Here is a 25,073-nt window from a genome sequence, read left to right on the forward strand (position 1 = left end):
CAAAACAATTCGACCACGACGAGACTCGAACTCGCAATCTTCTGATTCGAAGTCAGACGCCTTATCCATTAGGCCACGCGGCCACATTGGTATACGAAAGAAAACAGGATTAAAATATATGAGGGCATCTAAACCACCGAAGTAGAAATTATCGTAGAAATCAGCATCGAAAAATAATTCACATGTTAAACGCAACATACTCATGATTAACAGGTTTAAGTTGTTTCGTTTAATATAAAAGAATGATCACGACAAAACAATTCGACCACGACGAGACTCGAACTCGCAATCTTCTGATTCGAAGTCAGACGCCTTATCCATTAGGCCACGCGGCCACATCAATATAAGAGAGAAAACAGGATTAAAATATATGAGGGCATCTAAACAACCGAAGTAGAAATTATGGTAGAAATCAGCATCGAAAAATAATTCACATGTTAAACGCAACATACTCATGATTAACAGGTGGAAGTTGTTTCGTTTAATATAAAAGAATGATCACGACAAAACAATTCGACCACGACGAGACTCGAACTCGCAACCTTCTGATTCGAAGTAAGACGCCTTATCCGTTAGGCCAAGCGGCCACATCGATGTGCGAAAGAAAACAGGATGAAAATATATGAGGGCATCTAAACAACCGAAGTAGAAATTATGGTAGAAATCAGCATCGAAAAATAATTCACATGTTAAACGCAACATACTCATGATTAACAGGTGGAAGTTGTTTCGTTTAATATAAAAGAATGATCACGACAAAACAATTCGACCACGACGAGACCCGAACTCGCAATCATCTGATTCGAAGTCAGACGCCTTATCCATTAGGCCACGCGGCCACATTGGTATACGAAAGAAAACAGGATGAAAATATATGAGGGCATCTAAACAACCGGAGCAGAAATTATGGTAGAAATCAGCATCGAAAAATAATTCACATGTTAAACGCAACATACTCATGATTAACAGGTTTAAGTTGTTTCGTTTAATATAAAAGAATGATCACGACAAAACAATTCGACCACGACGAGACTCGAACTCGCAATCTTCTGATTCGAAGTCAGACGCCTTATCCATTAGGCCACGCGGCCACATCGATGCGCGAAAGAAAACAGGATGAAAATATATGAGGGCATCTAAACAACCGAAGTAGAAATTATGGTAGAAATCAGCATCGAAAAATAATTCACATGTTAAACGCAACATACTCATGATTAACAGGTTTAAGTTGTTTCGTTTAATATAAAAGAATGATCACGACAAAACAATTCGACCACGACGAGACGCGAACTCGCAATCTTCTGATTCGAAGTCAGACGCCTTATCCATTAGGCCACGCGGCCACATTGGTATACGAAAGAAAACAGGATGAAAATATATGAGGCCATCTAAACAACCGGAGCAGAAATTGTGGTAGAAATTAGCATCGAAAAATAATTCACATGTTAAACGCAACATACTCATGATTAACAGGTTTAAGTTGTTTCGTTTAATATAAAAGAATGATCACGACAAAACAATTCGACCACGACGAGACTCGAACTCGCAATCTTCTGATTCGAAGTCAGACGCCTTATCCATTAGGCCACGCGGCCACATTGGTATACGAAAGAAAACAGGATGAAAATATATGAGGGCATCTAAACAACCGAAGTAGAAATTATGGTAGAAATCAGCATCGAAAAATAATTCACATGTTAAACGCAACATACTCATGATTAACAGGTTGAAGTTGTTTCGTTTAATATAAAAGAATGATCACGACAAAACAATTCGACCACGACGAGACTCCACCTCGCAATCTTCTGATTCGAAGTTAGACGCCTTATCCATTAGGCCACGCGGCCACATCGATGTGCGAAAGAAAACAGGATGAAAATATATGAGGGCATCTAAACAACCGAAGTAGAAATTATGGTAGAAATCAGCATCGAAAAATAATTCACATGTTAAACGCAACATACTCATGATTAACAGGTTTAAGTTGTTTCGTTTAATATAAAAGAATGATCACGACAAAACAATTCGACCACGACGAGACTCGAACTCGCAATCTTCTGATTCGAAGTCAGACGCCTTATCCATTAGGCCACGCGGCCACATTGGTATACGAAAGAAAACAGGATGAAAATATATGAGGGCATCTAAACAACCGGAGCAGAAATTATGGTAGAAATCAGCATCGAAAAATAATTCACATGTTAAACGCAACATACTCATGATTAACAGGTTTAAGTTGTTTCGTTTAATATAAAAGAATGATCACGACAAAACAATTCGACCACGACGAGACTCGAACTCGCAATCTTCTGATTCGAAGTCAGACGCATTATCCATTAGGCCACGCGGCCACATTGGTATACGAAAGAAAACAGGATGAAAATATATGAGGGCATCTAAACAACCGAAGTAGAAATTATGGTAGAAATCAGCATCGAAAAATAATTCACATGTTAAACGCAACATACTCATGATTAACAGGTTTAAGTTGTTTCGTTTAATATAAAAGAATGATCACGACAAAACAATTTGACCACGACGAGACTCGAACTCGCAATCTTCTGATTCGAAGTCAGACGCCTTATCCATTAGGCCACGCGGCCACATCAATATACGAAAGATACCAGGATGAAAATATATGAGGGCATCTAAACCACCGAAGTAGAAATTATGGTAGAAATCAGCATCGAAAAATAATTCACATGTTAAACGCAACATACTCATGATTAACAGGTTTAAGTTGTTTCGTTTAATATAAAAGAATGATCACGACAAAACAATTCGACCACGACGAGACTCGAACTCGCGATCTTCTGATTCGAAGTCAGACGCCTTATCCATTAGGCCACGCGGCCACATCGATGTGCGAAAGAAAACAGGATGAACATATATGAGGGCATCTAAACATCCGGAGTAGAAATTATGGTAGAAATCAGCATCGAAAAATAATTCACATGTTAAACGCAACATACTCATGATTAACAGGTTTAAGTTGTTTCGTTCAATATAAAAGAATGATCACGACAAAACAATTTGACCACGACGAGACTCGAACTCGCAATCTTCTGATTCGAAGTCAGACGCCTTATCCATTAGGCCACGCGACCACATTGGTATACGAAAGAAAACAGGATGAAAATATATGAGGCCATCTAAACAACCGGAGTAGAAATTATGGTAGAAATCAGCATCGAAAAATAATTCACATGTTAAACGCAACATACTCATGATTAACAGGTTTAAGTTGTTTCGTTTAATATAAAAGAATGATCACGACAAAACAATTTGACCACGACGAGACTCGAACTAACAATCTTCTGATTCGAAGTCAGACGCCTTATCCATTTGGCCACGCGGCCACATTGGTATACGAAAGAAAACAGGATGACAATATATGAGGGCATCTAAACAACCGAAGTAGAAATTATGGTAGAAATCAGCATCGAAAAATAATTCACATGTTAAACGCAACATACTCATGATTAACAGGTTTAAGTTGTTTCGTTTAATATAAAAGAATGATCACGACAAAACAATTCGACCACTACGAGACTCGAACTCGCCAACTTCTGATTCGAAGTCAGACGCCTTATCCATTAGGCCACGCGGGCACATCGATGTGCGAAAGAAAACAGGATGAACATATATGAGGGCATCTAAACATCCGGAGTAGAAATTATGGTAGAAATCAGCATCGAAAAATAATTCACATGTTAAACGCAACATACTCATGATTAACAGGTTTAAGTTGTTTCGTTTAATATAAAAGAATGATCACGACAAAACAATTCGACCACTACGAGACTCGACCTCGCCAACTTCTGATTCGAAGTCAGACGCCTTATCCATTAGGCCACGCGGCCACATCGATGTGCGAAAGAAAACAGGATGAACATATATGAGGGCATCTAAACATCCGGAGTAGAAATTATGGTAGAAATCAGCATCGAAAAATAATTCACATGTTAAACGCAACATACTCATGATTAACAGGTTTAAGTTGTTTCGTTTAATATAAAAGAATGATCACGACAAAACAATTCGACCACGACGAGACTCGAACTCGCAATCTTCTGATTCGAAGTCAGACGCCTTATCCATTAGGCCACGCGGCCACATTGGTATACGAAAGAAAACAGGATGAAAATATATGAGGGCATCTAAACAACCGAAGTAGAAATTATGGTAGAAATCAGCATCGAAAAATAATTCACATGGTAAACGCAACATACTCATGATTAACAGGTTTAAGTTGTTTCGTTTAATATAAAAGAATGATCACGACAAAACAATTCGACCACGACGAGACTCGAACTCGCAATCTTCTGATTCGAAGCCAGACGCCTTATCCATTAGGCCACGCGGCCACATCGGTGTGCGAAAGAAAACAGGATGAACATATATGAGGGCATCTAAACATCCGGAGTAGAAATTATGGTAGAAATCAGCATCGAAAAATAATTCACATGTTAAACGCAACATACTCATGATTAACAGGTTTAAGTTGTTTCGTTTAATATAAAAGAATGATCACGACAAAACAATTTGACCACGGCGAGACACGAACTCGCAATCTTCTGATTCGAAGTCGGACGCCTTATCCATTAGGCCACGCGGCCACATTGGTATACGAAAGAAAACAGGATGAAAATATATGAGGGCATCTAAACAACCGAAGTAGAAATTATGGTAGAAATCAGCATCGAAAAATAATTCACATGTTAAACGCAACATACTTATGATTAACAGGTTTAAGTTGTTTCGTTTAATATAAAAGAATGATCACGACAAAACAATTCGACCACGACGAGACTCGAACTCGTAATCTTCTGATTCGAAGTCAGACGCCTTATCCATTAGGCCACGCGGCCACATCGATGAGCGAGAGAAATCAGGATGAAAATATATGAGGGCATCTAAACAACCGAAGTAGAAATTATGGTAGAAATCAGCATCGAAAAATAATTCACATGTTAAACGCAACATACTCATGATTAACAGGTTTAAGTTGTTTCGTTTAATATAAAAGAATGATCACGACAAAATAATTTGACCACGACGAGACTCGAACTCGCAATCTTCTGATTCGAAGTCAGACGCCTTATCCATTAGGCCACGCGGCCACATCAATATACGAAAGAAAACAGGATGAAAATATATGAGGGCATCTAAACCACCGAATTAGAAATTATCGTAGAAATCAGCATCGAAAAATAATTCACATGTTAAACGCAACATACTCATGATTAACAGGTTTAAGTTGTTTCGTTTAATATAAAAGAATGATCACGACAAAACAATTCGACCACGACGAGACTCGAACTCGCAATCTTCTGATTCGAAGTCAGACGCCTTATCCATTAGGCCACGCGGCCACATTGGTATACGAAAGAAAACAGGATGAAAATATATGAGGGCATCTAAACAACCGAAGTAGAAATTATGGTAGAAATCAGCATCGAAAAATAATTCAAATGTTAAACGCAACATACTCATGATTAACAGGATTAAGTTGTTTCGTTTAATATAAAAGAATGATCACGACAAAACAATTCGACCACGACGAGACTCGAACTCGCAATCTTCTGATTCGAAGTCAGACGCCTTATCCATTAGGCCACGCGGCCACATCAATATAAGAAAGAAAACAGGATGAAAATATATGAGGGCATCTAAACAACCGAAGTAGAAATTATGGTAGAAATCAGCATCGAAAAATAATTCACATGTTAAACGCAACATACTCATGATTAACAGGTGGAAGTTGTTTCGTTTAATATAAAAGAATGATCACGACAAAACAATTCGACCACGACGAGACTCGAACTCGCAACCTTCTGATTCGAAGTAAGACGCCTCATCCGTTAGGCCAAGCGGCCACATCGATGTGCGAAAGAAAACAGGATGAAAATATATGAGGGCATCTAAACAACCGAAGTAGAAATTATGGTAGAAATCAGCATCGAAAAATAATTCACATGTTAAACGCAACATACTCATGATTAACAGGTGGAAGTTGTTTCGTTTAATATAAAAGAATGATCACGACAAAACAATTGGACCACGACGAGACCCGAACTCGCAATCATCTTATTCGAAGTCAGACGCCTTATCCATTAGGCCACGCGGCCACATTGGTATACGAAAGAAAACAGGATAAAATATATGAGGGCATCTAAACAACCGGAGCAGAAATTATGGTAGAAATCAGCATCGAAAAATAATTCACATGTTAAACGCAACATACTCATGATTAACAGGTTTAAGTTGTTTCGTTTAATATAAAAGAATGATCACGACAAAACAATTCGACCACGATGAGACTCGAACTCGCAATCTTCTGATTCGAAGTCAGACGCCTTATCCATTAGGCCACGCGGCCACATCAATATAAGAAAGAAAACAGGATGAAAATATATGAGGGCATCTAAACAACCGAAGTAGAAATTATGGTAGAAATCAGCATCGAAAAATAATTCACATGTTAAACGCAACATACTCATGATATACAGGTTTAAGTTGTTTCGTTTAATATAAAAGAATGATCACGACAAAACAATTCGACCACGACGAGACTCGAACTCGCAATCTTCTGATTCGAAGTCAGACGCCTTATCCGTTAGGCCACGCGGCCACATCGATGTGCGAAAGAAAACAGGATGAAAATATATGAGGGCATATAAACAACCGAAGTTGAAATTATGGTAGAAATCAGCATCGAAAAATAATTCACATGTAAAACGCAACATACTCATGATTAACAGGTTTAAGTTGTTTCGTTTAATATAAAAGAATGATCACGACAAAACAATTCGACCACGACGAGACTCGAACTCGCAATCTTCTGATTCGAAGTCAGACGCCTTATCCATTAGGCCACGCGGCCACATTGGTATACGAAAGAAAACAGGATGAAAATATATGAGGGCATCTAAACAACCGGAGCAGAAATTATGGCAGAAATCAGCATCGAAAAATAATTCACATGTTAAACGCAACATACTCATGATTAACAGGTTTAAGTTGTTTCGTTTAATATAAAAGAATGATCACGACAAAACAATTCGACCACGACGAGACTCGAACTCGCAATCTTCTGATTCGAAGTCAGACGCCTTATCCATTAGGCCACGCGGCCACATCGATGTGTGAAAGAAAACAGGATGAAAATATATGAGGGCATCTAAACAACCGAAGTAGAAATTATGGTAGAAATCAGCATCGAAAAATAATTCACATGTTAAACGCAACATACTCATGATTAACAGGTTTAAGTTGTTTCGCTTAATATAAAAGAATGATCACGACAAAACAATTCGACCACGACGAGACTCGACCTCGCAATCTTCTGATTCGAAGTCAGACGCCTTATCCATTAGGCCACGCGGCCACATTGGTATACGAAAGAAAACAGGATGAAAATATATGAGGGCATCTAAACAACCGAAGTAGAAATTATGGTAGAAATCAGCATCGAAAAATAATTCACATGTTAAACGCAACATACTCATGATTAACAGGTTTAAGTTGTTTCGTTTCATATAAAAGAATGATCACGACAAAACAATTCGACCACGACGAGACTCGAACTCGCAATCTTCTGATTCGAAGTCAGACGCCTTATCCATTAGGCCACGCGGCCACATCGATGTGCGAAAGAAAACAGGAATAACATATATGAGGGCATCTAAACATCCGGAGTAGAAATTATGGTAGAAATCAGCATCGAACAATAATTCACATGTTAAACGCAACATACTCATGATTAACAGGTTTAAGTTGTTTCGTTTAATATAAAAGAATGATCACGACAAAACAATTTGACCACGGCGAGACTCGAACTCGCAATCTTCTGATTCGAAGTCGGACGCCTTATCCATTAGGCCACGCGGCCACATTGGTATACGAAAGAAAACAGGATGAAAATATATGAGGGCATCTAAACAACCGAAGTAGAAATTATGGTAGAAATCAGCATCGAAAAATAATTCACATGTTAAACGCAACATACTCATGATTAACAGGTTTAAGTTGTTTCGTTTAATATAAAAGAATGATCACGACAAAACAATTCGACCACGACGAGACTCGAACTCGTAATCTTCTGATTCGAAGTCAGACGCCTTATCCATTAGGCCACGCGGCCACATCGATGAGCGAAAGAAAACAGGATGAAAATATATGAGGGCATCTAAACAACCGAAGTAGAAATTATGGTAGAAATCAGCATCGAAAAATAATTCACATGTTAAACGCAACATACTCATGATTAACAGGTTTAAGTTGTTTCGTTTAATATAAAAGAATGATCACGACAAAATAATTTGACCACGACGAGACTCGAACTCGCAATCTTCTGATTCGAAGTCAGACGCCTTATCCATTAGGCCACGCGGCCACATCAATATACGAAAGAAAACAGGATGAAAATATATGAGGGCATCTAAACCACCGAATAAGAAATTATGGTAGAAATCAGCATCGAAAAATAATTCACATGTTAAACATAACATACTCATGATTAACAGGTTTAAGTTGTTTCGTTTAATATAAAAGAATGATCACGACAAAACAATTCGACCACGACGAGACTCGAACTCGCAATCTTCTGATTCGAAGTCAGACGCCTTATCCATTAGGCCACGCGGCCACATTGGTATACGAAAGAAAACAGGATGAAAATATATGAGGGCATCTAAACAACCGAAGTAGAAATTATGGTAGAAATCAGCATCGAAAAATAATTCAAATGTTAAACGCAACATACTCATGATTAACAGGATTAAGTTGTTTCGTTTAATATAAAAGAATGATCACGACAAAACAATTCGACCACGACGAGACTCGAACTCGCAATCTTCTGATTCGAAGTCAGACGCCTTATCCATTAGGCCACGCGGCCACATCAATATAAGAAAGAAAACAGGATGAAAATATATGAGGGCATCTAAACAACCGAAGTAGAAATTATGGTAGAAATCAGCATCGAAAAATAATTCACATGTTAAACGCAACATACTCATGATTAACAGGTGGAAGTTGTTTCGTTTAATATAAAAGAATGATCACGACAAAACAATTCGACCACGACGAGACTCGAACTCGCAACCTTCTGATTCGAAGTAAGACGCCTTATCCGTTAGGCCAAGCGGCCACATCGATGTGCGAAAGAAAACAGGATGAAAATATATGAGGGCATCTAAACAACCGAAGTAGAAATTATGGTAGAAATCAGCATCGAAAAATAATTCACATGTTAAACGCAACATACTCATGATTAACAGGTGGAAGTTGTTTCGTTTAATATAAAAGAATGATCACGACAAAACAATTCGACCACGACGAGACCCGAACTCGCAATCATCTTATTCGAAGTCAGACGCCTTATCCATTAGGCCACGCGGCCACATTGGTATACGAAAGAAAACAGGATAAAATATATGAGGGCATCTAAACAACCGGAGCAGAAATTATGGTAGAAATCAGCATCGAAAAATAATTCACATGTTAAACGCAACATACTCATGATTAACAGGTTTAAGTTGTTTCGTTTAATATAAAAGAATGATCACGACAAAACAATTCGACCACGATGAGACTCGAACTCGCAATCTTCTGATTCGAAGTCAGACGCCTTATCCATTAGGCCACGCGGCCACATCAATATAAGAAAGAAAACAGGATGAAAATATATGAGGGCATCTAAACAACCGAAGTAGAAATTATGGTAGAAATCAGCATCGAAAAATAATTCACATGTTAAACGCAACATACTCATGATATACAGGTTTAAGTTGTTTCGTTTAATATAAAAGAATGATCACGACAAAACAATTCGACCACGACGAGACTCGAACTCGCAATCTTCTGATTCGAAGTCAGACGCCTTATCCGTTAGGCCACGCGGCCACATCGATGTGCGAAAGAAAACAGGATGAAAATATATGAGGGCATCTAAACAACCGAAGTAGAAATTATGGTAGAAATCAGCATCGAAAAATAATTCACATGTAAAACGCAACATACTCATGATTAACAGGTTTAAGTTGTTTCGTTTAATATAAAAGAATGATCACGACAAAACAATTCGGCCACGACGAGACTCGAACTCGCAATCTTCTGATTCGAAGTCAGACGCCTTATCAATTAGGCCACGCGGCCACATCGATGTGCGAAAGAAAACAGGATGAAAATATATGAGGGCATCTAAACAACCGAAGTAGAAATTGTGGTAGAAATCAGCATCGAAAAATAATTCACATGTTAAACGCAACATACTCATGATTAACAGGTTTAAGTTGTTTCGTTTAATATAAAAGAATGATCACGACAAAACAATTCGACCACGACGAGACTCGAACTCGCAATCTTCTGATTCGAAGTCAGACGCCTTATCCATTAGGCCACGCGGCCACATTGGTATACGAAAGAAAACAGGATGAAAATATATGAGGGCATCTAAACAACCGGAGCAGAAATTATGGTAGAAATCAGCATCGAAAAATAATTCACATGTTAAACGCAACATACTCATGATTAACAGGTTTAAGTTGTTTCGTTTAATATAAAAGAATGATCACGACAAAACAATTCGACCACGACGAGACTCGAACTCGCAATCTTCTGATTCGAAGTCAGACGCCTTATCCATTAGGCCACGCGGCCACATCGATGTGTGAAAGAAAACAGGATGAAAATATATGAGGGCATCTAAACAACCGAAGTAGAAATTATGGTAGAAATCAGCATCGAAAAATAATTCACATGTTAAACGCAACGTACTCATGATTAACAGGTTTAAGTTGTTTCGTTTAATATAAAAGAATGATCACGACAAAACAATTCGACCACTACGAGACTCGACCTCGCAATCTTCTGATTCGAAATCAGACGCCTTATCAATTAGGCCACGCGGCCACATCGATGCGCGAAAGAAAACAGGATGAAAATATATGAGGGCATCTAAACAACCGAAGTAGAAATTATGGTAGAAATCAGCATCGAAAAATAATTCACATGTTAAACGCAACATACTCATGATTAACAGGTTGAAGTTGTTTCGTTTAATATAAAAGAATGATCACGACAAAACAATTCGACCACGACGAGACTCGAACTCGCAATCTTCTGATTCGAAGTCAGACGCCTTATCCATTAGGCCACGCGGTGCGAAAGAAAACAGGATGAAAATATATGAGGGCATCTAAACAACCGGAGCAGAAATTATGGTAGAAATCAGCATCGAAAAATAATTCACATGTTAAACGCAACATACTCATGATTAACAGGTTTAAGTTGTGGCGTTTAATATAAAAGAATGATCACGACAAAACAATTCGACCACGACGAGACTCGAACTCGCAATCTTCTGATTCGAAGTCAGACGCCTTATCCATTAGGCCACGCGGCCACATTGGTATACGAAAGAAAACAGGATGAAAATATATGAGGGCATCTAAACAACTGAAGTAGAAATTATGGTAGAAATCAGCATCGAAAAATAATTCATATGTTAAACGCAACATACTCATGATTAACAGGTTTAAGTTGTTTCGTTTAATATAAAAGAATGATCACGACAAAACAATTCGACCACGACGAGACTCGAACTCGCAATCTTCTGATTCGATGTCAGACGCCTTATCCATTAGGCCACGCGGCCACATCAATATAAGAAAGAAAACAGGATGAAAATATATGAGGGCATCTAAACAACCGAAGTAGAAATTATGGTAGAAATCAGCATCGAAAAATAATTCACATGTTAAACGCAACATACTCATGATTAACAGGTTTAAGTTGTTTCGTTTAATATAAAAGAATGATCACGACAAAACAATTCGACCACGACGAGACTCGAACTCGCAATCTTCTGATTCGAAGTCAGACGCCTTATCCATTAGGCCACGCGGCCACATTGGTATACGAAAGAAAACAGGATGAAAATATATGAGGGCATCTAAACAACCGGAGCAGAAATTATGGTAGAAATCAGCATCGAAAAATAATTCACATGTTAAACGCAACATACTCATGATTAACAGGTTTAAGTTGTTTCGTTTAATATAAGAGAATGATCACTACAAAACAATTCGACCACGACGAGACCCGAACTCGCAATCTTCTGATTCGAAGTCAGACGCCTTATCCATTAGGCCACGCGGCCACATTGGTATACGAAAGAAAACAGGATGAAAATATATGAGGGCATCTAAACAACCGGAGCAGAAATTATGGTAGAAATCAGCATCGAAAAATAATTCACATGTTAAACGCAACATACTCATGATTAACAGGTTTAAGTTGTTTCGTTTAATATAAAAGAATGATCACGACAAAACAATTCGACCACGACGAGACTCGAACTCGCAATCTTCTGATTCGAAGTCAGACGCCTTATCCATTATGCCACGCGTCCACATCAATATACGAAAGAAAACAGGATGAAATATATGAGGGCATCTAAACAACCGAAGTAGACATTATGGTAGAAATCAGCATCGAAAAATAATTCACATGTTAAACGCAACATACTCATGATTAACAGGTGGAAGTTGTTTCGTTTAATATAAAAGAATGATCACGACAAAACAATTCGACCACGACGAGACCCGAACTCGCAATCATCTGATTCTAAGTCAGACGCCTTATCCATTAGGCCACGCTGCCACATCGGTATACGAAAGAAAACAGGATGAAAATATATGAGGGCATCTAAACAACCGGAGCAGAAATTATGGTAGAAATCAGCATCGAAAAATAATTCACATGTTAAACGCAACATACTCATGATTAACAGGTTTAAGTTGTTTCGTTTAATATAAAAGAATGATCACGACAAAACAATTCGACCACGACGAGACTCGAACTCGCAATCTTCTGATTCGAAGTCAGACGCCTTATCCATTAGGCCACGCGGCCACATCGGTATACGAAAGAAAACAGGATGAAAATATATGAGGGCATCTAAACAACCGAAGTAGAAATTATGGTAGAAATCAGCATCGAAAAATAATTCACATGTTAAACGCAACATACTCATGATTAACAGGTTTAAGTTGTTTCGTTTAATATAAAAGAATGATCACGACAAAACAATTCGACCACGACGAGACCCGAACTCGCAATCTTCTGATTCGAAGTCAGACGCCTTATCCATTAGGCCACGCGGCCACATTGGTATACGAAGGAAAACAGGATGAAAATATATGAGGGCATCTAAACAACCGGAGCAGAAATTATGGTAGAAATCAGCATTGAAAAATAATTCACATGTTAAACGCAACATACTCATGATTAACAGGTTTAAGTTGTTTCGTTTAATATAAAAGAATGATCACGACAAAACAATTCGACCACGACGAGACTCGAACTCGCAATCTTCTGATTCGAAGTCAGACGCCTTATCCATTAGGCCACGCGGCCACATCAATATAAGAAAGAAAACAGGATTAAAATATATGAGGGCATCTAAACAACCGAAGTAGAAATTATGGTAGAAATCAGCATCGAAAAATAATTCACATGTTAAACGCAACATACTCATGATTAACAGGTTTAAGTTGTTTCGTTTAATATAAAAGAATGATCACGACAAAACAATTCGACCACGACTAGACCCGAACTCGCAATCTTCTGATTCGAAGTCAGACGCCTTATCCATTAGGCCACGCGGCCACATTGGTATACGAAAGAAAACAGGATGAAAATATATGAGGGCATCTAAACAACCGGAGCAGAAATTATGGTAGAAATCAGCATCGAAAAATAATTCACATGTTAAACGCAACATACTCATGATTAACAGGTTTAAGTTGTTTCGTTTAATATAAAAGAATGATCACTACAAAACAATTCGACCACGACGAGACTCGAACTCGCAATCTTCTGATTCGAAGTCAGACGCCTTATCCATTAGGCCACGCGGCCACATTGGTATACGAAAGAAAACAGGATGAAAATATATGAGGGCATCTAAAAAACCGGAGCAGAAATTATGGTAGAAATCAGCATCGAAAAATAATTCACATGTTAAACGCAACATACTCATGATTAACAGGTTTAAGTTGTTTCGTTTAATATAAAAGAATGATCACGACAAAACAATTCGACCACGACGAGACTCGAACTCGCAATCTTCTGATTCGAAGTCAGACGCCTTATCCATTAGGCCACGCGGCCACATCAATATACGAAAGAAAACAGGATGAAATATATGAGGGCATCTAAACAACCGAAGTAGACATTATGGTAGAAATCAGCATCGAAAAATAATTCACATGTTAAACGCAACATACTCATGATTAACAGGCTTAAGTTGTTTCGTTTAATATAAAAGAATGATCACGACAAAACAATTCGACCACGACGAGACTCGAACTCGCAATCTTCTGATTCGAAGTCAGACGCCTTATCCGTTAGGCCACGCGGCCACATCGATGTGCGAAAGAAAACAGGATGAAAATATATGAGGGCATCTAAACAACCGAAGTAGAAATTATGGTAGAAATCAGCATCGAAAAATAATTCACATGTTAAACGCAACATACTCATGATTAACAGGTGGAAGTTGTTTCGTTTAATATAAAAGAATGATCACGACAAAACAATTCGACCACGACGAGACTCGAACTCGCAATCTTCTGATTCGAAGTCAGACGCCTTATCTATTAGGCCACGCGGCCACATCGATGTGCGAAAGAAAACAGGATGAAAATATATGAGGGCATCTAAACAACCGAAGTAGAAATTATGGTAGAAATCAGCATCGAAAAATAATTCACATGTTAAACGCAACATACTCATGATTAACAGGTTTAAGTTGTTTCGTTTAATATAAAAGAATGATCACGACAAAACAATTCGACCACGACGAGACTCGAACTCGCAATCTTCTGATTCGAAGTCAGACGCCTTATCCATTAGGCCACGCGGCCACATTGGTATACGAAAGAAAACAGGATGAAAATATATGAGGGCATCTAAACAACCGAAGTAGAAATTATGGTAGAAATCAGCATCGAAAAATAATTCACATTTTAAACGCAACATACTCATGATTAACAGGTGGAAGTTGTTTCGTTTAATATAAAAGAATGATCACGACAAAACAATTCGACCACGACGAGACTCGAACTCGCAATCTTCTGATTCGAAGTCAGACGCCTTATCCATTAGGCCACGCGGCCACATCGATGTGCGAAAGTAAACAGGATGAAAATATATGAGGGCATCTAAACAACCGAAGTAGAAATTATGGTAGAAATCAGCATCGAAAAATAATTCACATGTTAAACGCAACATACTCATGATTAACAGGTTTAAGTTGTTTCGTTTAATATAAAAGAATGATCACGACAAAACAACTCGACCACGACGAGACTCGAACTCGCAATCTTCTGATTCGAAGTCAGACGCCTTATCCATTAGGCCACGCGGCCACATCGATGTGTGAAAGAAAACAGGATGAAAATATATGAGGGCATCTAAACAACCGAAGTAGAAATTATGGTAGAAATCAGCATCGAAAAATAATTCACATGTTAAACGCAACATACTCATGATTAACAGGTTTAGTTGTTTCGTTTAATATAAAAGAATGATCACGACAAAACAATTCGACCACGACGAGACTCGAACTCGCAATCTTCTGATTCGAAGTCAGACGCCTTATCCATTAGGCCACGCGGCCACATCAATATACGAAAGAAAACAGGATTAAATATATGAGGGCATCTAAACAACCGAAGTAGACATTATGGTAGAAATCAGCATCGAAAAATAATTCACATGTTAAACGCAACATACTCATGATTAACAGGTTTAAGTTGTTTCGTTTAATATAAAAGAATGATCACGACAAAACAATTCGACCACGACGAGACTCGAACTCGCAATCTTCTGATTCGAAGTCAGACGCCTTATCCGTTAGGCCACGCGGCCACATCGATGTGCGAAAGAAAACAGGATGAAAATATATGAGGGCATCTAAACAACCGAAGTAGAAATTATGGTAGAAATCAGCATCGAAAAATAATTCACATGTAAAACGCAACATACTCATGATTAACAGGTTTAAGTTGTTTCGTTTAATATAAAAGAATGATCACGACAAAACAATTCGACCACGACGAGACTCGAACTCGCAATCTTCTGATTCGAAGTCAGACGCCTTATCCATTAGGCCACGCGGCCACATCGATGTGCGAAAGAAAACAGGATGAAAATATATGAGGGCATCTAAACAACCGAAGTAGAAATTATGGTAGAAATCAGCATCGAAAAATAATTCACATGTTAAACGCAACATACTCATGATTAACAGGTTTAAGTTGTTTCGTTTAATATAAAAGAATGATCACGACAAAACAATTCGACCACGACGATACTCGAACTCGCAATCTTCTGATTCGAAGTCACACGCCTTATCCATTAGGCCACGCGGCCACATTGGTATACGAAAGAAAACAGGATGAAAATATATGAGGGCATCTAAACAACCGGAGCAGAAATTATGGTAGAAATCAGCATCGAAAAATAATTCACATGTTAAACGCAACATACTCATGATTAACAGGTTTAAGTTGTTTCGTTTAATATAAAAGAATGATCACGACAAAACAATTCGACCACGACGAGACTCGAACTCGCAATCTTCTGATTCGAAGTCAGACGCCTTATCCATTAGGCCACGCGGCCACATTGGTATACGAAAGAAAACAGGATGAAAATATATGAGGGCATCTAAACAACCGAAGTAGAAATTATGGTAGAAATCAGCATCGAAAAATAATTCACATGTTAAACGCAACATACTCATGATTAACAGGTTTAAGTTGTTTCGTTTAATATAAAAGAATGATCACGACAAAACAATTCGACAACGACGAGACTCGAACTCGCAATCTTCTGATTCGAAGTCAGACGCCTTATCCATTAGGCCACGCGGCCACATTGGTATACGAAAGAAAACAGGATGAAAATATATGAGGGCATCTAAACAACCGAAGTAGAAATTATGGTAGAAATCAGCATCGAAAAATAATTCACATTTTAAACGCAACATACTCATGATTAACAGGTGGAAGTTGTTTCGTTTAATATAAAAGAATGATCACGACAAAACAATTCGACCACGACGAGACTCGAACTCGCAATCTTCTGATTCGAAGTCAGACGCCTTATCCATTAGGCCACGCGGCCACATCGATGTGCGAAAGTAAACAGGATGAAAATATATGAGGGCATCTAAACAACCGAAGTAGAAATTATGGTAGAAATCAGCATCGAAAAATAATTCACATGTTAAACGCAACATACTCATGATTAACAGGTTTAAGTTGTTTCGTTTAATATAAAAGAATGATCACGACAAAACAACTCGACCACGACGAGACTCGAACTCGCAATCTTCTGATTCGAAGTCAGACGCCTTATCCATTAGGCCACGCGGCCACATCGATGTGTGAAAGAAAACAGGATGAAAATATATGAGGGCATCTAAACAACCGAAGTAGAAATTATGGTAGAAATCAGCATCGAAAAATAATTCACATGTTAAACGCAACATACTCATGATTAACAGGTTTAAGTTGTTTCGTTTAATATAAAAGAATGATCACGACAAAACAATTCGACCACGACGAGACTCGAATTCGCAATCTTCTGATTCGAAGTCAGACGCCTTATCCATTAGGCCACGCGGCCACATCAATATACGAAAGAAAACAGGATTAAATATATGAGGGCATCTAAACAACCGAAGTAGACATTATGGTAGAAATCAGCATCGAAAAATAATTCACATGTTAAACGCAACATACTCATGATTAACAGGTTTAAGTTGTTTCGTTTAATATAAAAGAATGATCACGACAAAACAATTCGACCACGACGAGACTCGAACTCGCAATCTTCTGATTCGAAGTCAGACGCCTTATCCGTTAGGCCACGCGGCCACATCGATGTGCGAAAGAAAACAGGATGAAAATATATGAGGGCATCTAAACAACCGAAGTAGAAATTATGGTAGAAATCAGCATCGAAAAATAATTCACATGTAAAACGCAACATACTCATGATTAACAGGTTTAAGTTGTTTCGTTTAATATAAAAGAATGATCACGACAAAACAATTCGACCACGACGAGACTCGAACTCGCAATCTTCTGATTCGAAGTCAGACGCCTTATCCATTAGGCCACGCGGCCACATCGATGTGCGAAAGAAAACAGGATGAAAATATATGAGGGCATCTAAACAACCGAAGTAGAAATTATGGTAGAAATCAGCATCGAAAAATAATTCACATGTTAAACGCAACATACTCATGATTAACAGGTTTAAGTTGTTTCGTTTAATATAAAAGAATGATCACGACAAAACAATTCGACCACGACGATACTCGAACTCGCAATCTTCTGATTCGAAGTCACACGCCTTATCCATTAGGCCACGCGGCCACATTGGTATACGAAAGAAAACAGGATGAAAATATATGAGGGCATTTAAACAACCGGAGCAGAAATTATGGTAGAAATCAGCATCGAAAAATAATTCACATGTTAAACGCAACATACTCATGATTAACAGGTTTAAGTTGTTTCGTTTAATATAAAAGAATGATCACGACAAAACAATTCGACCACGACGAGACTCGAACTCGCAATCTTCTGATTCGAAGTCAGACGCCTTATCCATTAGGCCACGCGGCCACATTGGTATACGAAAGAAAACAGGATGAAAATATATGAGGGCATCTAAACAACCGAAGTAGAAATTATGGTAGAAATCAGCATCGAAAAATAATTCACATGTTAAACGCAACATACTCATGATTAACAGGTTGAAGTTGTTTCGTTTAATATAAAAGAATGATCACGACAAAACAATTCGACAACGACGAGACTCGAACTCGCAATCTTCTGATTCGAAGTCAGACGCCTTATCCATTAGGCCACGCGGCCACATCAATATAAGAAAGAAAACAGGATGAAAATATATGAGGGCATCTAAACAACCGAAGTAGAAATTATGGTAGAAATCAGCATCGAAAAATAATTCACATGTTAAACGCAACATACTCATGATTAACAGGTTTAAGTTGTTTCGTTTAATATAAAAGAATGATCACGACAAAACAATTCGACCACGACGAGACTCGAACTCGCAATCTTCTGATTCGAAGTCAGACGCCTTATCCATTAGGCCACGCGGCCACATCGATGTGCGAAAGTAAACAGGATGAAAATATATGAGGGCATCTAAACAACCGAAGTAGAAATTATGGTAGAAATCAGCATCGAAAAATAATTCACATGTTAAACGCAACATACTCATGATTAACAGGTTTAAGTTGTTTCGTTTAATATAAAAGAATGATCACGACAAAACAGTTCGACCACGACGAGACTCGAACTCGCAATCTTCTGATTCGAAGTCAGACGCCTTATCCATTAGGCCACGCGGCCACATCAATATAAGAAAGAAAACAGGATGAAAATATATGAGGGCAACTAAACCACCGAAGTAGAAATTATCGTAGAAATCAGCATCGAAAAATAATTCACATGTTAAACGCAACATACTCATGATTAACAGGTTTAAGTTGTTTCGTTTAATATAAAAGAATGATCACGACAAAACATTTCGACCACGACGAGACTCGAACTCGCAATCTTCTGATTCGAAGTCAGACGCCTTATCCATTAGGCCACGCGGCCACATCAATATACGAAAGAAAACAGGATGAAAATATATGAGGGCATCTAAACCACCGAAGTAGAAATTATGGTAGAAATCAGCATCGAAAAATAATTCACATGTTAAACGCAACATACTCATGATTAACAGGTTTAAGTTGTTTCGTTTAATATAAAAGAATGATAACGACAAAACAATTCGACCACGACGAGACTCGAACTCGCAATCTTCTGATTCGAAGTCAGACGCCTTATCCATTAGGCCACGCGGCCACATCGATGTGCGAAAGAAAACTGGATGAAAATATATGAGGGCATCTAAAAAACCGAAGTAGAAATTATGGTAGAAATCAGCATCGAAAAATAATTCACATGTTAAACGCAACATACTCATGATTAACAGGTTTAAGTTGTTTCGTTTAATATAAAAGAATGATCACGACAAAACAATTCGACCACGACGAGACTCGAACTCGCAATCTTCTGATTCGAAGTCAGACACCTTATCCATTAGGCCACGCGGCCACATTGGTATACGAAAGAAAACAGGATGAAAATATATGAGGGCATCTAAACAACCGAAGTAGAAATTATCGTAGAAATCAGCATCGAAAAATAATTCACATGTTAAACGCAACATACTCATGATTAACAGGTTTAAGTTGTTTCGTTTAATATAAAAGAATGATCACGACAAAACAATTCGACCACGACGAGACTCGAACTCGCAATCTTCTGATTCGAAGTCAGACGCCTTATCCATTAAGCCACGCGGCCACATCAATATAAGAAAGAAAACAGGATGAAAATATATGAGGGCATCTAAACCACCGAAGTAGAAATTATCGTAGAAATCAGCATCGAAAAATAATTCACATGTTAAACGCAACATACTCATGATTAACAGGTTTAAGTTGTTTCGTTTAATATAAAAGAATGATCACGACAAAACAATTCGACCACGACGAGACTCGAACTCGCAATCTTCTGATTCGAAGTCAGACGCCTTATCCATTAGGCCACGCGGCCACATCAACATACGAAAGAAAACAGGATGAAAATATATGAGGGCATCTAAACCACCGAAGTAGAAATTATGGTAGAAATCAGCATCGAAAAATAATTCACATGTTAAACGCAACATACTCATGATTAACAGGTTTAAGTTGTTTCGTTTAATATAAAAGAATGATCACGACAAAACAATTCGACCACGACGAGACTCGAACTCGCAATCTTCTGATTCGAAGTCAGACGCCTTATCCATTAGGCCACGCGGCCACATCGATGTGCGAAAGAAAACAGGATGAAAATATATGAGGGCATCTAAACAACCGGAGCAGAAATTATGGTAGAAATCAGCATCGAAAAATAATTCACATGTTAAACGCAACATACTCATGATTAACAGGTTTAAGTTGTTTCGTTTAATATAAATGAATGATCACGACAAAACAATTCGACCACGACGAGACTCGAACTCGCAATCTTCTGATTCGAAGTCAGACGCCTTATCCATTAGACCACGCGGCCACATTGGTATACGAATGAAAACAGGATGAAAATATATGAGGGCATCTAAACAACCGGAGCAGAAATTATGGTAGAAATCAGCATCGAAAAATAATTCACATGTTAAACGCAACAGACTCATGATTAACAGGTTTAAGTTGTTTCGTTTAATATAAAAGAATGATCACGACAAAACAATTCGACCACGACGAGACCCGAACTCGCAATCTTCTGATTCGAAGTCAGACGCCTTATCCATTAGGCCACGCGGCCACATTGGTATACGAAAGAAAACAGGATGAAAATATATGAGGGCATCTAAACAACAGGAGCAGAAATTATGGTAGAAATCAGCATCGAAAAATAATTCACATGTTAAACGCAACATACTCATGATAAACAGGTTTAAGTTGTTTCGTTTAATATAAAAGAATGATCACGACAAAACAATTCGACCACGACGAGACTCGAACTCGCAATCTTCTGATTCGAAGTCAGACGCCTTATCCATTAGGCCACGCGGTCACATCAATATAAGAAAGAAAACAGGATGAAAATATATGAGGGCATCTAAACAACCGAAGTAGAAATTATGGTAGAAATCAGCATCGAAAAATAATTCACATGTTAAACGCAACATACTCATGATTAACAGGTTTAAGTTGTTTCGTTTAATATAAAAGAATGATCACGACAAAACAATTCGACCACGACGAGACCCGAACTCGCAATCTTCTGATTCGAAGTCAGACGCCTTATCCATTAGGCCACGCGGCCACATTGGTATACGAAAGAAAACAGGATGAAAATATATGAGGGCATCTAAACAACCGGAGCAGAAATTATGGTAGAAATCAGCATCGAAAAATAATTCACATGTTAAACGCAACATACTCATGATTAACAGGTTTAAGTTGTTTCGTTTAATATAAAAGAATGATCACTACAAAACAATTCGACCACGACGAGACCCGAACTCGCAATCTTCTGATTCGAAGTCAGACGCCTTATCCATTAGGCCTGGCGGCCACATTGGTATACGAAAGAAAACAGGATGAAAATATATGAGGGCATCTAAACAACCGGAGCAGAAATTATGGTAGAAATCAGCATCGAAAAATAATTCACATGTTAAACGCAACATACTCATGATTAACAGGTTTAAGTTGTTTCGTTTAATATAAAAGAATGATCACGACAAAACAATTCGACCACGACGAGACTCGAACTCGCAATCTTCTGATTCGAAGTCAGACGCCTTATCCATTAGGCCACGCGGCCACATCGATGTGTGAAAGAAAACAGGATGAAAATATATGAGGGCATCTAAACAACCGAAGTAGAAATTATGGTAGAAATCAGCATCGAAAAATAATTCACATGTTAAACGCAACATACTCATGATTAACAGGTTTAAGTTGTTTCGTTTAATATAAAAGAATGATCACGACAAAACAATTCGACCACGACGAGACTCGAACTCGCAATCTTCTGATTCGAAGTCAGACGCCTTATCAATTAGGCCACGCGGCCACATCGATGTGCGAAAGAAAACAGGATTAAAATATATGAGGGCATCTAAACAACCGAAGTAGAAATTGTGGTAGAAATCAGCATCGAAAAATAATTCACATGTTAAACGCAACATACTCATGATTAACAGGTTTAAGTTGTTTCGTTTAATATAAAAGAATGATCACGACAAAACAATTCGACCACGACGAGACTCGACCTCGCAATCTTCTGATTCGAAGTCAGACGCCTTATCAATTAGGCCACGCGGCCACATTGGTATACGAAAGAAAACAGGATGAAAATATATGAGGGCATCTAAACAACCGGAGCAGAAATTATGGTAGAAATCAGCATCGAAAAATAATTCACATGTTAAACGCAACATACTCATGATTAACAGGTTTAAGTTGTTTCGTTTAATATAAAAGAATGATCACGACAAAACAATTCGACCACGACGAGACTCGAACTCGCAATCTTCTGATTCGAAGTCAGACGCCTTATCCATTAGGCCACGCGTCCACATCGATGTGTGAAAGAAAACAGGATGAAAATATATGAGGGCATCTAAACAACCGAAGTAGAAATTATGGTAGAAATCAGCATCGAAAAATAATTCACATGTTAAACGCAACATACTCATGATTAACAGGTTTAAGTTGTTTCGTTTAATATAAAAGAATGATCACGACAAAACAATTCGACCACGACGAGACTCGACCTCGCAATCTTCTGATTCGAAATCAGACGCCTTATCCATTAGGCCACGCGGCCACATCGATGCGCGAAAGAAAACAGGATGAAAATATATGAGGGCATCTAAACAACCGAAGTAGAAATTATGGTAGAAATCAGCATCGAAAAATAATTAACATGTTAAACGCAACATACTCATGATTAACAAGTTGAAGTTGTTTCGTTTAATATAAAAGAATGATCACGACAAAACAATTCGACCACGACGAGACTCGAACTCGCAATCTTCTGATTCGAAGTCAGACGCCTTATCCATTAGGCCACGCGGCCACATCGTTGTGCGAAAGAAAACAGGATGAAAATATATGAGGGCATCTAAACAACCGAAGTAGAAATTATGGTAGAAATCAGCATCGAAAAATAATTCACATGTTAAACGCAACATACTCATGATTAACAGGTTTAAGTTGTTTCGTTTAATATAAAAGAATGATCACGACAAAACAATTCGACCACGACGAGACTCGAACTCGCAATCTTCTGATTCGAAGTCACACGCCTTATCCATTAGGCCACGCGGCCACATTGGTATACGAAAGAAAACAGGATGAAAATATATGAGGGCATCTAAACAACCGGAGCAGAAATTATGGTAGAAATCAGCATCGAAAAATAATTCCCATGTTAAACGCAACATACTCATGATTAACAGGTTTAAGTTGTGGCGTTTAATATAAAAGAATGATCACGACAAAACAATTCGACCACGACGAGACTCGAACTCGCAATCTTCTGATTCGAAGTCAGACGCCTTATCCATTAGGCCACGCGGCCACATCAATATACGAAAGAAAACAGGATGAAATATATGAGGGCATCTAAACAACCGAAGTAGACATTATGGTAGAAATCAGCATCGAAAAATAATTCACATGTTAAACGCAACATACTCATGATTAACAGGTTTAAGTTGTTTCGTTTAATATAAAAGAATGATCACGACAAAACAATTCGACCACGACGAGACTCGAACTCGCAATCTTCTGATTCGAAGTCAGACGCCTTATCCATTAGGCCACGCGGCCACATCAATATAAGAAAGAAAACAGGATGAAAATATATGAGGGCATCTAAACAACCGAAGTAGAAATTATGGTAGAAATCAGCATCGAAAAATAATTCACATGTTAAACGCAACATACTCATGATTAACAGGTGGAAGTTGTTTCGTTTAATATAAAAGAATGATCACGACAAAACAATTCGACCACGACGAGACCCGAACTCGCAATCATCTGATTCGAAGTCAGACGCCTTATCCATTAGGCCACGCGGCCACAGTTGTATACGAAAGAAAACAGGATGAAAATATATGAGGGCATCTAAACAACCGGAGCAGAAATTATGGTAGAAATCAGCATCGAAAAATAATTCACATGTTAAACGCAACATACTCATGATTAACAGGTTTAAGTTGTTTCGTTTAATATAAAAGAATGATCACGACAAAACAATTCGACCACGACGAGACTCGAACTCGCAATCTTCTGATTCGAAGTCAGACGCCTTATCCATTAGGCCACGCGGCCACATCGATGTGTGAAAGAAAACAGGATGAAAATATATGTGGGCATCTAAACAACCGAAGTA

General features: G+C 38.2%; 86 non-coding genes across 86 annotated transcripts; all 86 read right to left on the reverse strand.

Moving 5' to 3' along the window:
- Positions 1 to 10: 10 nt before the first annotated feature.
- Positions 11 to 83, reverse strand: Trnar-ucg (transfer RNA arginine (anticodon UCG)). Its single transcript has one exon. It is a non-coding gene; the product is annotated as a tRNA-Arg (tRNA).
- Positions 84 to 262: 179 nt separating this feature from the next.
- On the reverse strand, positions 263 to 335 carry Trnar-ucg (transfer RNA arginine (anticodon UCG)). The gene has a single exon. It is a non-coding gene; the product is annotated as a tRNA-Arg (tRNA).
- Positions 336 to 766: 431 nt separating this feature from the next.
- Trnar-ucg (transfer RNA arginine (anticodon UCG)) lies at positions 767 to 839 on the reverse strand. The gene has a single exon. It is a non-coding gene; the product is annotated as a tRNA-Arg (tRNA).
- Positions 840 to 1,018: 179 nt separating this feature from the next.
- On the reverse strand, positions 1,019 to 1,091 carry Trnar-ucg (transfer RNA arginine (anticodon UCG)). Its single transcript has one exon. It is a non-coding gene; the product is annotated as a tRNA-Arg (tRNA).
- A 179-nt stretch (positions 1,092 to 1,270) lies between these two features.
- Trnar-ucg (transfer RNA arginine (anticodon UCG)) lies at positions 1,271 to 1,343 on the reverse strand. The gene has a single exon. It is a non-coding gene; the product is annotated as a tRNA-Arg (tRNA).
- A 179-nt stretch (positions 1,344 to 1,522) lies between these two features.
- Trnar-ucg (transfer RNA arginine (anticodon UCG)) lies at positions 1,523 to 1,595 on the reverse strand. Its single transcript has one exon. It is a non-coding gene; the product is annotated as a tRNA-Arg (tRNA).
- A 431-nt stretch (positions 1,596 to 2,026) lies between these two features.
- Trnar-ucg (transfer RNA arginine (anticodon UCG)) lies at positions 2,027 to 2,099 on the reverse strand. The gene has a single exon. It is a non-coding gene; the product is annotated as a tRNA-Arg (tRNA).
- Positions 2,100 to 2,278: 179 nt separating this feature from the next.
- Positions 2,279 to 2,351, reverse strand: Trnar-ucg (transfer RNA arginine (anticodon UCG)). The gene has a single exon. It is a non-coding gene; the product is annotated as a tRNA-Arg (tRNA).
- Positions 2,352 to 2,530: 179 nt separating this feature from the next.
- Trnar-ucg (transfer RNA arginine (anticodon UCG)) lies at positions 2,531 to 2,603 on the reverse strand. Its single transcript has one exon. It is a non-coding gene; the product is annotated as a tRNA-Arg (tRNA).
- A 179-nt stretch (positions 2,604 to 2,782) lies between these two features.
- Positions 2,783 to 2,855, reverse strand: Trnar-ucg (transfer RNA arginine (anticodon UCG)). Its single transcript has one exon. It is a non-coding gene; the product is annotated as a tRNA-Arg (tRNA).
- Positions 2,856 to 3,034: 179 nt separating this feature from the next.
- On the reverse strand, positions 3,035 to 3,107 carry Trnar-ucg (transfer RNA arginine (anticodon UCG)). Its single transcript has one exon. It is a non-coding gene; the product is annotated as a tRNA-Arg (tRNA).
- A 179-nt stretch (positions 3,108 to 3,286) lies between these two features.
- On the reverse strand, positions 3,287 to 3,359 carry Trnar-ucg (transfer RNA arginine (anticodon UCG)). Its single transcript has one exon. It is a non-coding gene; the product is annotated as a tRNA-Arg (tRNA).
- A 683-nt stretch (positions 3,360 to 4,042) lies between these two features.
- Positions 4,043 to 4,115, reverse strand: Trnar-ucg (transfer RNA arginine (anticodon UCG)). Its single transcript has one exon. It is a non-coding gene; the product is annotated as a tRNA-Arg (tRNA).
- A 179-nt stretch (positions 4,116 to 4,294) lies between these two features.
- On the reverse strand, positions 4,295 to 4,367 carry Trnar-ucg (transfer RNA arginine (anticodon UCG)). Its single transcript has one exon. It is a non-coding gene; the product is annotated as a tRNA-Arg (tRNA).
- Positions 4,368 to 4,546: 179 nt separating this feature from the next.
- Positions 4,547 to 4,619, reverse strand: Trnar-ucg (transfer RNA arginine (anticodon UCG)). Its single transcript has one exon. It is a non-coding gene; the product is annotated as a tRNA-Arg (tRNA).
- Positions 4,620 to 4,798: 179 nt separating this feature from the next.
- Positions 4,799 to 4,871, reverse strand: Trnar-ucg (transfer RNA arginine (anticodon UCG)). Its single transcript has one exon. It is a non-coding gene; the product is annotated as a tRNA-Arg (tRNA).
- Positions 4,872 to 5,050: 179 nt separating this feature from the next.
- On the reverse strand, positions 5,051 to 5,123 carry Trnar-ucg (transfer RNA arginine (anticodon UCG)). Its single transcript has one exon. It is a non-coding gene; the product is annotated as a tRNA-Arg (tRNA).
- A 179-nt stretch (positions 5,124 to 5,302) lies between these two features.
- Positions 5,303 to 5,375, reverse strand: Trnar-ucg (transfer RNA arginine (anticodon UCG)). The gene has a single exon. It is a non-coding gene; the product is annotated as a tRNA-Arg (tRNA).
- A 179-nt stretch (positions 5,376 to 5,554) lies between these two features.
- Positions 5,555 to 5,627, reverse strand: Trnar-ucg (transfer RNA arginine (anticodon UCG)). Its single transcript has one exon. It is a non-coding gene; the product is annotated as a tRNA-Arg (tRNA).
- Positions 5,628 to 6,309: 682 nt separating this feature from the next.
- Positions 6,310 to 6,382, reverse strand: Trnar-ucg (transfer RNA arginine (anticodon UCG)). The gene has a single exon. It is a non-coding gene; the product is annotated as a tRNA-Arg (tRNA).
- A 179-nt stretch (positions 6,383 to 6,561) lies between these two features.
- Positions 6,562 to 6,634, reverse strand: Trnar-ucg (transfer RNA arginine (anticodon UCG)). The gene has a single exon. It is a non-coding gene; the product is annotated as a tRNA-Arg (tRNA).
- A 179-nt stretch (positions 6,635 to 6,813) lies between these two features.
- On the reverse strand, positions 6,814 to 6,886 carry Trnar-ucg (transfer RNA arginine (anticodon UCG)). The gene has a single exon. It is a non-coding gene; the product is annotated as a tRNA-Arg (tRNA).
- Positions 6,887 to 7,065: 179 nt separating this feature from the next.
- Trnar-ucg (transfer RNA arginine (anticodon UCG)) lies at positions 7,066 to 7,138 on the reverse strand. The gene has a single exon. It is a non-coding gene; the product is annotated as a tRNA-Arg (tRNA).
- Positions 7,139 to 7,317: 179 nt separating this feature from the next.
- Trnar-ucg (transfer RNA arginine (anticodon UCG)) lies at positions 7,318 to 7,390 on the reverse strand. Its single transcript has one exon. It is a non-coding gene; the product is annotated as a tRNA-Arg (tRNA).
- Positions 7,391 to 7,569: 179 nt separating this feature from the next.
- Trnar-ucg (transfer RNA arginine (anticodon UCG)) lies at positions 7,570 to 7,642 on the reverse strand. The gene has a single exon. It is a non-coding gene; the product is annotated as a tRNA-Arg (tRNA).
- Positions 7,643 to 7,821: 179 nt separating this feature from the next.
- On the reverse strand, positions 7,822 to 7,894 carry Trnar-ucg (transfer RNA arginine (anticodon UCG)). Its single transcript has one exon. It is a non-coding gene; the product is annotated as a tRNA-Arg (tRNA).
- Positions 7,895 to 8,073: 179 nt separating this feature from the next.
- Trnar-ucg (transfer RNA arginine (anticodon UCG)) lies at positions 8,074 to 8,146 on the reverse strand. The gene has a single exon. It is a non-coding gene; the product is annotated as a tRNA-Arg (tRNA).
- A 179-nt stretch (positions 8,147 to 8,325) lies between these two features.
- Positions 8,326 to 8,398, reverse strand: Trnar-ucg (transfer RNA arginine (anticodon UCG)). Its single transcript has one exon. It is a non-coding gene; the product is annotated as a tRNA-Arg (tRNA).
- Positions 8,399 to 8,577: 179 nt separating this feature from the next.
- On the reverse strand, positions 8,578 to 8,650 carry Trnar-ucg (transfer RNA arginine (anticodon UCG)). The gene has a single exon. It is a non-coding gene; the product is annotated as a tRNA-Arg (tRNA).
- A 179-nt stretch (positions 8,651 to 8,829) lies between these two features.
- Positions 8,830 to 8,902, reverse strand: Trnar-ucg (transfer RNA arginine (anticodon UCG)). Its single transcript has one exon. It is a non-coding gene; the product is annotated as a tRNA-Arg (tRNA).
- A 682-nt stretch (positions 8,903 to 9,584) lies between these two features.
- On the reverse strand, positions 9,585 to 9,657 carry Trnar-ucg (transfer RNA arginine (anticodon UCG)). Its single transcript has one exon. It is a non-coding gene; the product is annotated as a tRNA-Arg (tRNA).
- Positions 9,658 to 9,836: 179 nt separating this feature from the next.
- On the reverse strand, positions 9,837 to 9,909 carry Trnar-ucg (transfer RNA arginine (anticodon UCG)). Its single transcript has one exon. It is a non-coding gene; the product is annotated as a tRNA-Arg (tRNA).
- Positions 9,910 to 10,088: 179 nt separating this feature from the next.
- On the reverse strand, positions 10,089 to 10,161 carry Trnar-ucg (transfer RNA arginine (anticodon UCG)). Its single transcript has one exon. It is a non-coding gene; the product is annotated as a tRNA-Arg (tRNA).
- A 179-nt stretch (positions 10,162 to 10,340) lies between these two features.
- Trnar-ucg (transfer RNA arginine (anticodon UCG)) lies at positions 10,341 to 10,413 on the reverse strand. The gene has a single exon. It is a non-coding gene; the product is annotated as a tRNA-Arg (tRNA).
- A 179-nt stretch (positions 10,414 to 10,592) lies between these two features.
- On the reverse strand, positions 10,593 to 10,665 carry Trnar-ucg (transfer RNA arginine (anticodon UCG)). The gene has a single exon. It is a non-coding gene; the product is annotated as a tRNA-Arg (tRNA).
- A 430-nt stretch (positions 10,666 to 11,095) lies between these two features.
- On the reverse strand, positions 11,096 to 11,169 carry Trnar-ucg (transfer RNA arginine (anticodon UCG)). Its single transcript has one exon. It is a non-coding gene; the product is annotated as a tRNA-Arg (tRNA).
- Positions 11,170 to 11,337: 168 nt separating this feature from the next.
- Positions 11,338 to 11,410, reverse strand: Trnar-ucg (transfer RNA arginine (anticodon UCG)). Its single transcript has one exon. It is a non-coding gene; the product is annotated as a tRNA-Arg (tRNA).
- A 179-nt stretch (positions 11,411 to 11,589) lies between these two features.
- Trnar-ucg (transfer RNA arginine (anticodon UCG)) lies at positions 11,590 to 11,662 on the reverse strand. The gene has a single exon. It is a non-coding gene; the product is annotated as a tRNA-Arg (tRNA).
- Positions 11,663 to 11,841: 179 nt separating this feature from the next.
- On the reverse strand, positions 11,842 to 11,914 carry Trnar-ucg (transfer RNA arginine (anticodon UCG)). The gene has a single exon. It is a non-coding gene; the product is annotated as a tRNA-Arg (tRNA).
- A 179-nt stretch (positions 11,915 to 12,093) lies between these two features.
- On the reverse strand, positions 12,094 to 12,166 carry Trnar-ucg (transfer RNA arginine (anticodon UCG)). Its single transcript has one exon. It is a non-coding gene; the product is annotated as a tRNA-Arg (tRNA).
- Positions 12,167 to 12,345: 179 nt separating this feature from the next.
- On the reverse strand, positions 12,346 to 12,418 carry Trnar-ucg (transfer RNA arginine (anticodon UCG)). The gene has a single exon. It is a non-coding gene; the product is annotated as a tRNA-Arg (tRNA).
- Positions 12,419 to 12,848: 430 nt separating this feature from the next.
- Positions 12,849 to 12,921, reverse strand: Trnar-ucg (transfer RNA arginine (anticodon UCG)). The gene has a single exon. It is a non-coding gene; the product is annotated as a tRNA-Arg (tRNA).
- Positions 12,922 to 13,100: 179 nt separating this feature from the next.
- Trnar-ucg (transfer RNA arginine (anticodon UCG)) lies at positions 13,101 to 13,173 on the reverse strand. Its single transcript has one exon. It is a non-coding gene; the product is annotated as a tRNA-Arg (tRNA).
- Positions 13,174 to 13,352: 179 nt separating this feature from the next.
- Positions 13,353 to 13,425, reverse strand: Trnar-ucg (transfer RNA arginine (anticodon UCG)). Its single transcript has one exon. It is a non-coding gene; the product is annotated as a tRNA-Arg (tRNA).
- Positions 13,426 to 13,856: 431 nt separating this feature from the next.
- On the reverse strand, positions 13,857 to 13,929 carry Trnar-ucg (transfer RNA arginine (anticodon UCG)). Its single transcript has one exon. It is a non-coding gene; the product is annotated as a tRNA-Arg (tRNA).
- A 179-nt stretch (positions 13,930 to 14,108) lies between these two features.
- Positions 14,109 to 14,181, reverse strand: Trnar-ucg (transfer RNA arginine (anticodon UCG)). The gene has a single exon. It is a non-coding gene; the product is annotated as a tRNA-Arg (tRNA).
- Positions 14,182 to 14,359: 178 nt separating this feature from the next.
- Positions 14,360 to 14,432, reverse strand: Trnar-ucg (transfer RNA arginine (anticodon UCG)). The gene has a single exon. It is a non-coding gene; the product is annotated as a tRNA-Arg (tRNA).
- Positions 14,433 to 14,611: 179 nt separating this feature from the next.
- Trnar-ucg (transfer RNA arginine (anticodon UCG)) lies at positions 14,612 to 14,684 on the reverse strand. Its single transcript has one exon. It is a non-coding gene; the product is annotated as a tRNA-Arg (tRNA).
- A 179-nt stretch (positions 14,685 to 14,863) lies between these two features.
- Positions 14,864 to 14,936, reverse strand: Trnar-ucg (transfer RNA arginine (anticodon UCG)). Its single transcript has one exon. It is a non-coding gene; the product is annotated as a tRNA-Arg (tRNA).
- A 179-nt stretch (positions 14,937 to 15,115) lies between these two features.
- Trnar-ucg (transfer RNA arginine (anticodon UCG)) lies at positions 15,116 to 15,188 on the reverse strand. Its single transcript has one exon. It is a non-coding gene; the product is annotated as a tRNA-Arg (tRNA).
- A 179-nt stretch (positions 15,189 to 15,367) lies between these two features.
- On the reverse strand, positions 15,368 to 15,440 carry Trnar-ucg (transfer RNA arginine (anticodon UCG)). Its single transcript has one exon. It is a non-coding gene; the product is annotated as a tRNA-Arg (tRNA).
- A 178-nt stretch (positions 15,441 to 15,618) lies between these two features.
- On the reverse strand, positions 15,619 to 15,691 carry Trnar-ucg (transfer RNA arginine (anticodon UCG)). Its single transcript has one exon. It is a non-coding gene; the product is annotated as a tRNA-Arg (tRNA).
- A 178-nt stretch (positions 15,692 to 15,869) lies between these two features.
- On the reverse strand, positions 15,870 to 15,942 carry Trnar-ucg (transfer RNA arginine (anticodon UCG)). Its single transcript has one exon. It is a non-coding gene; the product is annotated as a tRNA-Arg (tRNA).
- A 179-nt stretch (positions 15,943 to 16,121) lies between these two features.
- On the reverse strand, positions 16,122 to 16,194 carry Trnar-ucg (transfer RNA arginine (anticodon UCG)). Its single transcript has one exon. It is a non-coding gene; the product is annotated as a tRNA-Arg (tRNA).
- Positions 16,195 to 16,625: 431 nt separating this feature from the next.
- Positions 16,626 to 16,698, reverse strand: Trnar-ucg (transfer RNA arginine (anticodon UCG)). The gene has a single exon. It is a non-coding gene; the product is annotated as a tRNA-Arg (tRNA).
- Positions 16,699 to 16,877: 179 nt separating this feature from the next.
- On the reverse strand, positions 16,878 to 16,950 carry Trnar-ucg (transfer RNA arginine (anticodon UCG)). The gene has a single exon. It is a non-coding gene; the product is annotated as a tRNA-Arg (tRNA).
- Positions 16,951 to 17,129: 179 nt separating this feature from the next.
- On the reverse strand, positions 17,130 to 17,202 carry Trnar-ucg (transfer RNA arginine (anticodon UCG)). The gene has a single exon. It is a non-coding gene; the product is annotated as a tRNA-Arg (tRNA).
- A 179-nt stretch (positions 17,203 to 17,381) lies between these two features.
- Trnar-ucg (transfer RNA arginine (anticodon UCG)) lies at positions 17,382 to 17,454 on the reverse strand. The gene has a single exon. It is a non-coding gene; the product is annotated as a tRNA-Arg (tRNA).
- A 179-nt stretch (positions 17,455 to 17,633) lies between these two features.
- Trnar-ucg (transfer RNA arginine (anticodon UCG)) lies at positions 17,634 to 17,706 on the reverse strand. The gene has a single exon. It is a non-coding gene; the product is annotated as a tRNA-Arg (tRNA).
- A 178-nt stretch (positions 17,707 to 17,884) lies between these two features.
- On the reverse strand, positions 17,885 to 17,957 carry Trnar-ucg (transfer RNA arginine (anticodon UCG)). The gene has a single exon. It is a non-coding gene; the product is annotated as a tRNA-Arg (tRNA).
- A 179-nt stretch (positions 17,958 to 18,136) lies between these two features.
- Positions 18,137 to 18,209, reverse strand: Trnar-ucg (transfer RNA arginine (anticodon UCG)). Its single transcript has one exon. It is a non-coding gene; the product is annotated as a tRNA-Arg (tRNA).
- A 431-nt stretch (positions 18,210 to 18,640) lies between these two features.
- Positions 18,641 to 18,713, reverse strand: Trnar-ucg (transfer RNA arginine (anticodon UCG)). The gene has a single exon. It is a non-coding gene; the product is annotated as a tRNA-Arg (tRNA).
- A 179-nt stretch (positions 18,714 to 18,892) lies between these two features.
- On the reverse strand, positions 18,893 to 18,965 carry Trnar-ucg (transfer RNA arginine (anticodon UCG)). The gene has a single exon. It is a non-coding gene; the product is annotated as a tRNA-Arg (tRNA).
- Positions 18,966 to 19,144: 179 nt separating this feature from the next.
- Positions 19,145 to 19,217, reverse strand: Trnar-ucg (transfer RNA arginine (anticodon UCG)). The gene has a single exon. It is a non-coding gene; the product is annotated as a tRNA-Arg (tRNA).
- A 179-nt stretch (positions 19,218 to 19,396) lies between these two features.
- Positions 19,397 to 19,469, reverse strand: Trnar-ucg (transfer RNA arginine (anticodon UCG)). Its single transcript has one exon. It is a non-coding gene; the product is annotated as a tRNA-Arg (tRNA).
- A 179-nt stretch (positions 19,470 to 19,648) lies between these two features.
- Trnar-ucg (transfer RNA arginine (anticodon UCG)) lies at positions 19,649 to 19,721 on the reverse strand. The gene has a single exon. It is a non-coding gene; the product is annotated as a tRNA-Arg (tRNA).
- A 179-nt stretch (positions 19,722 to 19,900) lies between these two features.
- Trnar-ucg (transfer RNA arginine (anticodon UCG)) lies at positions 19,901 to 19,973 on the reverse strand. Its single transcript has one exon. It is a non-coding gene; the product is annotated as a tRNA-Arg (tRNA).
- A 179-nt stretch (positions 19,974 to 20,152) lies between these two features.
- On the reverse strand, positions 20,153 to 20,225 carry Trnar-ucg (transfer RNA arginine (anticodon UCG)). The gene has a single exon. It is a non-coding gene; the product is annotated as a tRNA-Arg (tRNA).
- A 179-nt stretch (positions 20,226 to 20,404) lies between these two features.
- Trnar-ucg (transfer RNA arginine (anticodon UCG)) lies at positions 20,405 to 20,477 on the reverse strand. Its single transcript has one exon. It is a non-coding gene; the product is annotated as a tRNA-Arg (tRNA).
- Positions 20,478 to 20,656: 179 nt separating this feature from the next.
- Trnar-ucg (transfer RNA arginine (anticodon UCG)) lies at positions 20,657 to 20,729 on the reverse strand. The gene has a single exon. It is a non-coding gene; the product is annotated as a tRNA-Arg (tRNA).
- Positions 20,730 to 20,908: 179 nt separating this feature from the next.
- On the reverse strand, positions 20,909 to 20,981 carry Trnar-ucg (transfer RNA arginine (anticodon UCG)). The gene has a single exon. It is a non-coding gene; the product is annotated as a tRNA-Arg (tRNA).
- A 179-nt stretch (positions 20,982 to 21,160) lies between these two features.
- Trnar-ucg (transfer RNA arginine (anticodon UCG)) lies at positions 21,161 to 21,233 on the reverse strand. The gene has a single exon. It is a non-coding gene; the product is annotated as a tRNA-Arg (tRNA).
- Positions 21,234 to 21,412: 179 nt separating this feature from the next.
- On the reverse strand, positions 21,413 to 21,485 carry Trnar-ucg (transfer RNA arginine (anticodon UCG)). The gene has a single exon. It is a non-coding gene; the product is annotated as a tRNA-Arg (tRNA).
- A 179-nt stretch (positions 21,486 to 21,664) lies between these two features.
- Positions 21,665 to 21,737, reverse strand: Trnar-ucg (transfer RNA arginine (anticodon UCG)). The gene has a single exon. It is a non-coding gene; the product is annotated as a tRNA-Arg (tRNA).
- Positions 21,738 to 21,916: 179 nt separating this feature from the next.
- Positions 21,917 to 21,989, reverse strand: Trnar-ucg (transfer RNA arginine (anticodon UCG)). Its single transcript has one exon. It is a non-coding gene; the product is annotated as a tRNA-Arg (tRNA).
- A 431-nt stretch (positions 21,990 to 22,420) lies between these two features.
- On the reverse strand, positions 22,421 to 22,493 carry Trnar-ucg (transfer RNA arginine (anticodon UCG)). Its single transcript has one exon. It is a non-coding gene; the product is annotated as a tRNA-Arg (tRNA).
- A 179-nt stretch (positions 22,494 to 22,672) lies between these two features.
- On the reverse strand, positions 22,673 to 22,745 carry Trnar-ucg (transfer RNA arginine (anticodon UCG)). Its single transcript has one exon. It is a non-coding gene; the product is annotated as a tRNA-Arg (tRNA).
- Positions 22,746 to 22,924: 179 nt separating this feature from the next.
- On the reverse strand, positions 22,925 to 22,997 carry Trnar-ucg (transfer RNA arginine (anticodon UCG)). The gene has a single exon. It is a non-coding gene; the product is annotated as a tRNA-Arg (tRNA).
- Positions 22,998 to 23,176: 179 nt separating this feature from the next.
- Positions 23,177 to 23,249, reverse strand: Trnar-ucg (transfer RNA arginine (anticodon UCG)). The gene has a single exon. It is a non-coding gene; the product is annotated as a tRNA-Arg (tRNA).
- Positions 23,250 to 23,428: 179 nt separating this feature from the next.
- Trnar-ucg (transfer RNA arginine (anticodon UCG)) lies at positions 23,429 to 23,501 on the reverse strand. Its single transcript has one exon. It is a non-coding gene; the product is annotated as a tRNA-Arg (tRNA).
- Positions 23,502 to 23,680: 179 nt separating this feature from the next.
- On the reverse strand, positions 23,681 to 23,753 carry Trnar-ucg (transfer RNA arginine (anticodon UCG)). Its single transcript has one exon. It is a non-coding gene; the product is annotated as a tRNA-Arg (tRNA).
- Positions 23,754 to 23,932: 179 nt separating this feature from the next.
- Trnar-ucg (transfer RNA arginine (anticodon UCG)) lies at positions 23,933 to 24,005 on the reverse strand. The gene has a single exon. It is a non-coding gene; the product is annotated as a tRNA-Arg (tRNA).
- Positions 24,006 to 24,184: 179 nt separating this feature from the next.
- Trnar-ucg (transfer RNA arginine (anticodon UCG)) lies at positions 24,185 to 24,257 on the reverse strand. The gene has a single exon. It is a non-coding gene; the product is annotated as a tRNA-Arg (tRNA).
- A 178-nt stretch (positions 24,258 to 24,435) lies between these two features.
- On the reverse strand, positions 24,436 to 24,508 carry Trnar-ucg (transfer RNA arginine (anticodon UCG)). Its single transcript has one exon. It is a non-coding gene; the product is annotated as a tRNA-Arg (tRNA).
- Positions 24,509 to 24,687: 179 nt separating this feature from the next.
- Trnar-ucg (transfer RNA arginine (anticodon UCG)) lies at positions 24,688 to 24,760 on the reverse strand. The gene has a single exon. It is a non-coding gene; the product is annotated as a tRNA-Arg (tRNA).
- A 179-nt stretch (positions 24,761 to 24,939) lies between these two features.
- Trnar-ucg (transfer RNA arginine (anticodon UCG)) lies at positions 24,940 to 25,012 on the reverse strand. The gene has a single exon. It is a non-coding gene; the product is annotated as a tRNA-Arg (tRNA).
- Positions 25,013 to 25,073: the final 61 nt, after the last annotated feature.

Source organism: Euprymna scolopes, chromosome 11, assembly GCF_053919585.1.
Source record: "Euprymna scolopes isolate OS-2025 chromosome 11, ASM5391958v1, whole genome shotgun sequence".
NCBI classification, from domain to species: Eukaryota; Metazoa; Mollusca; class Cephalopoda; order Sepiida; family Sepiolidae; genus Euprymna; species Euprymna scolopes.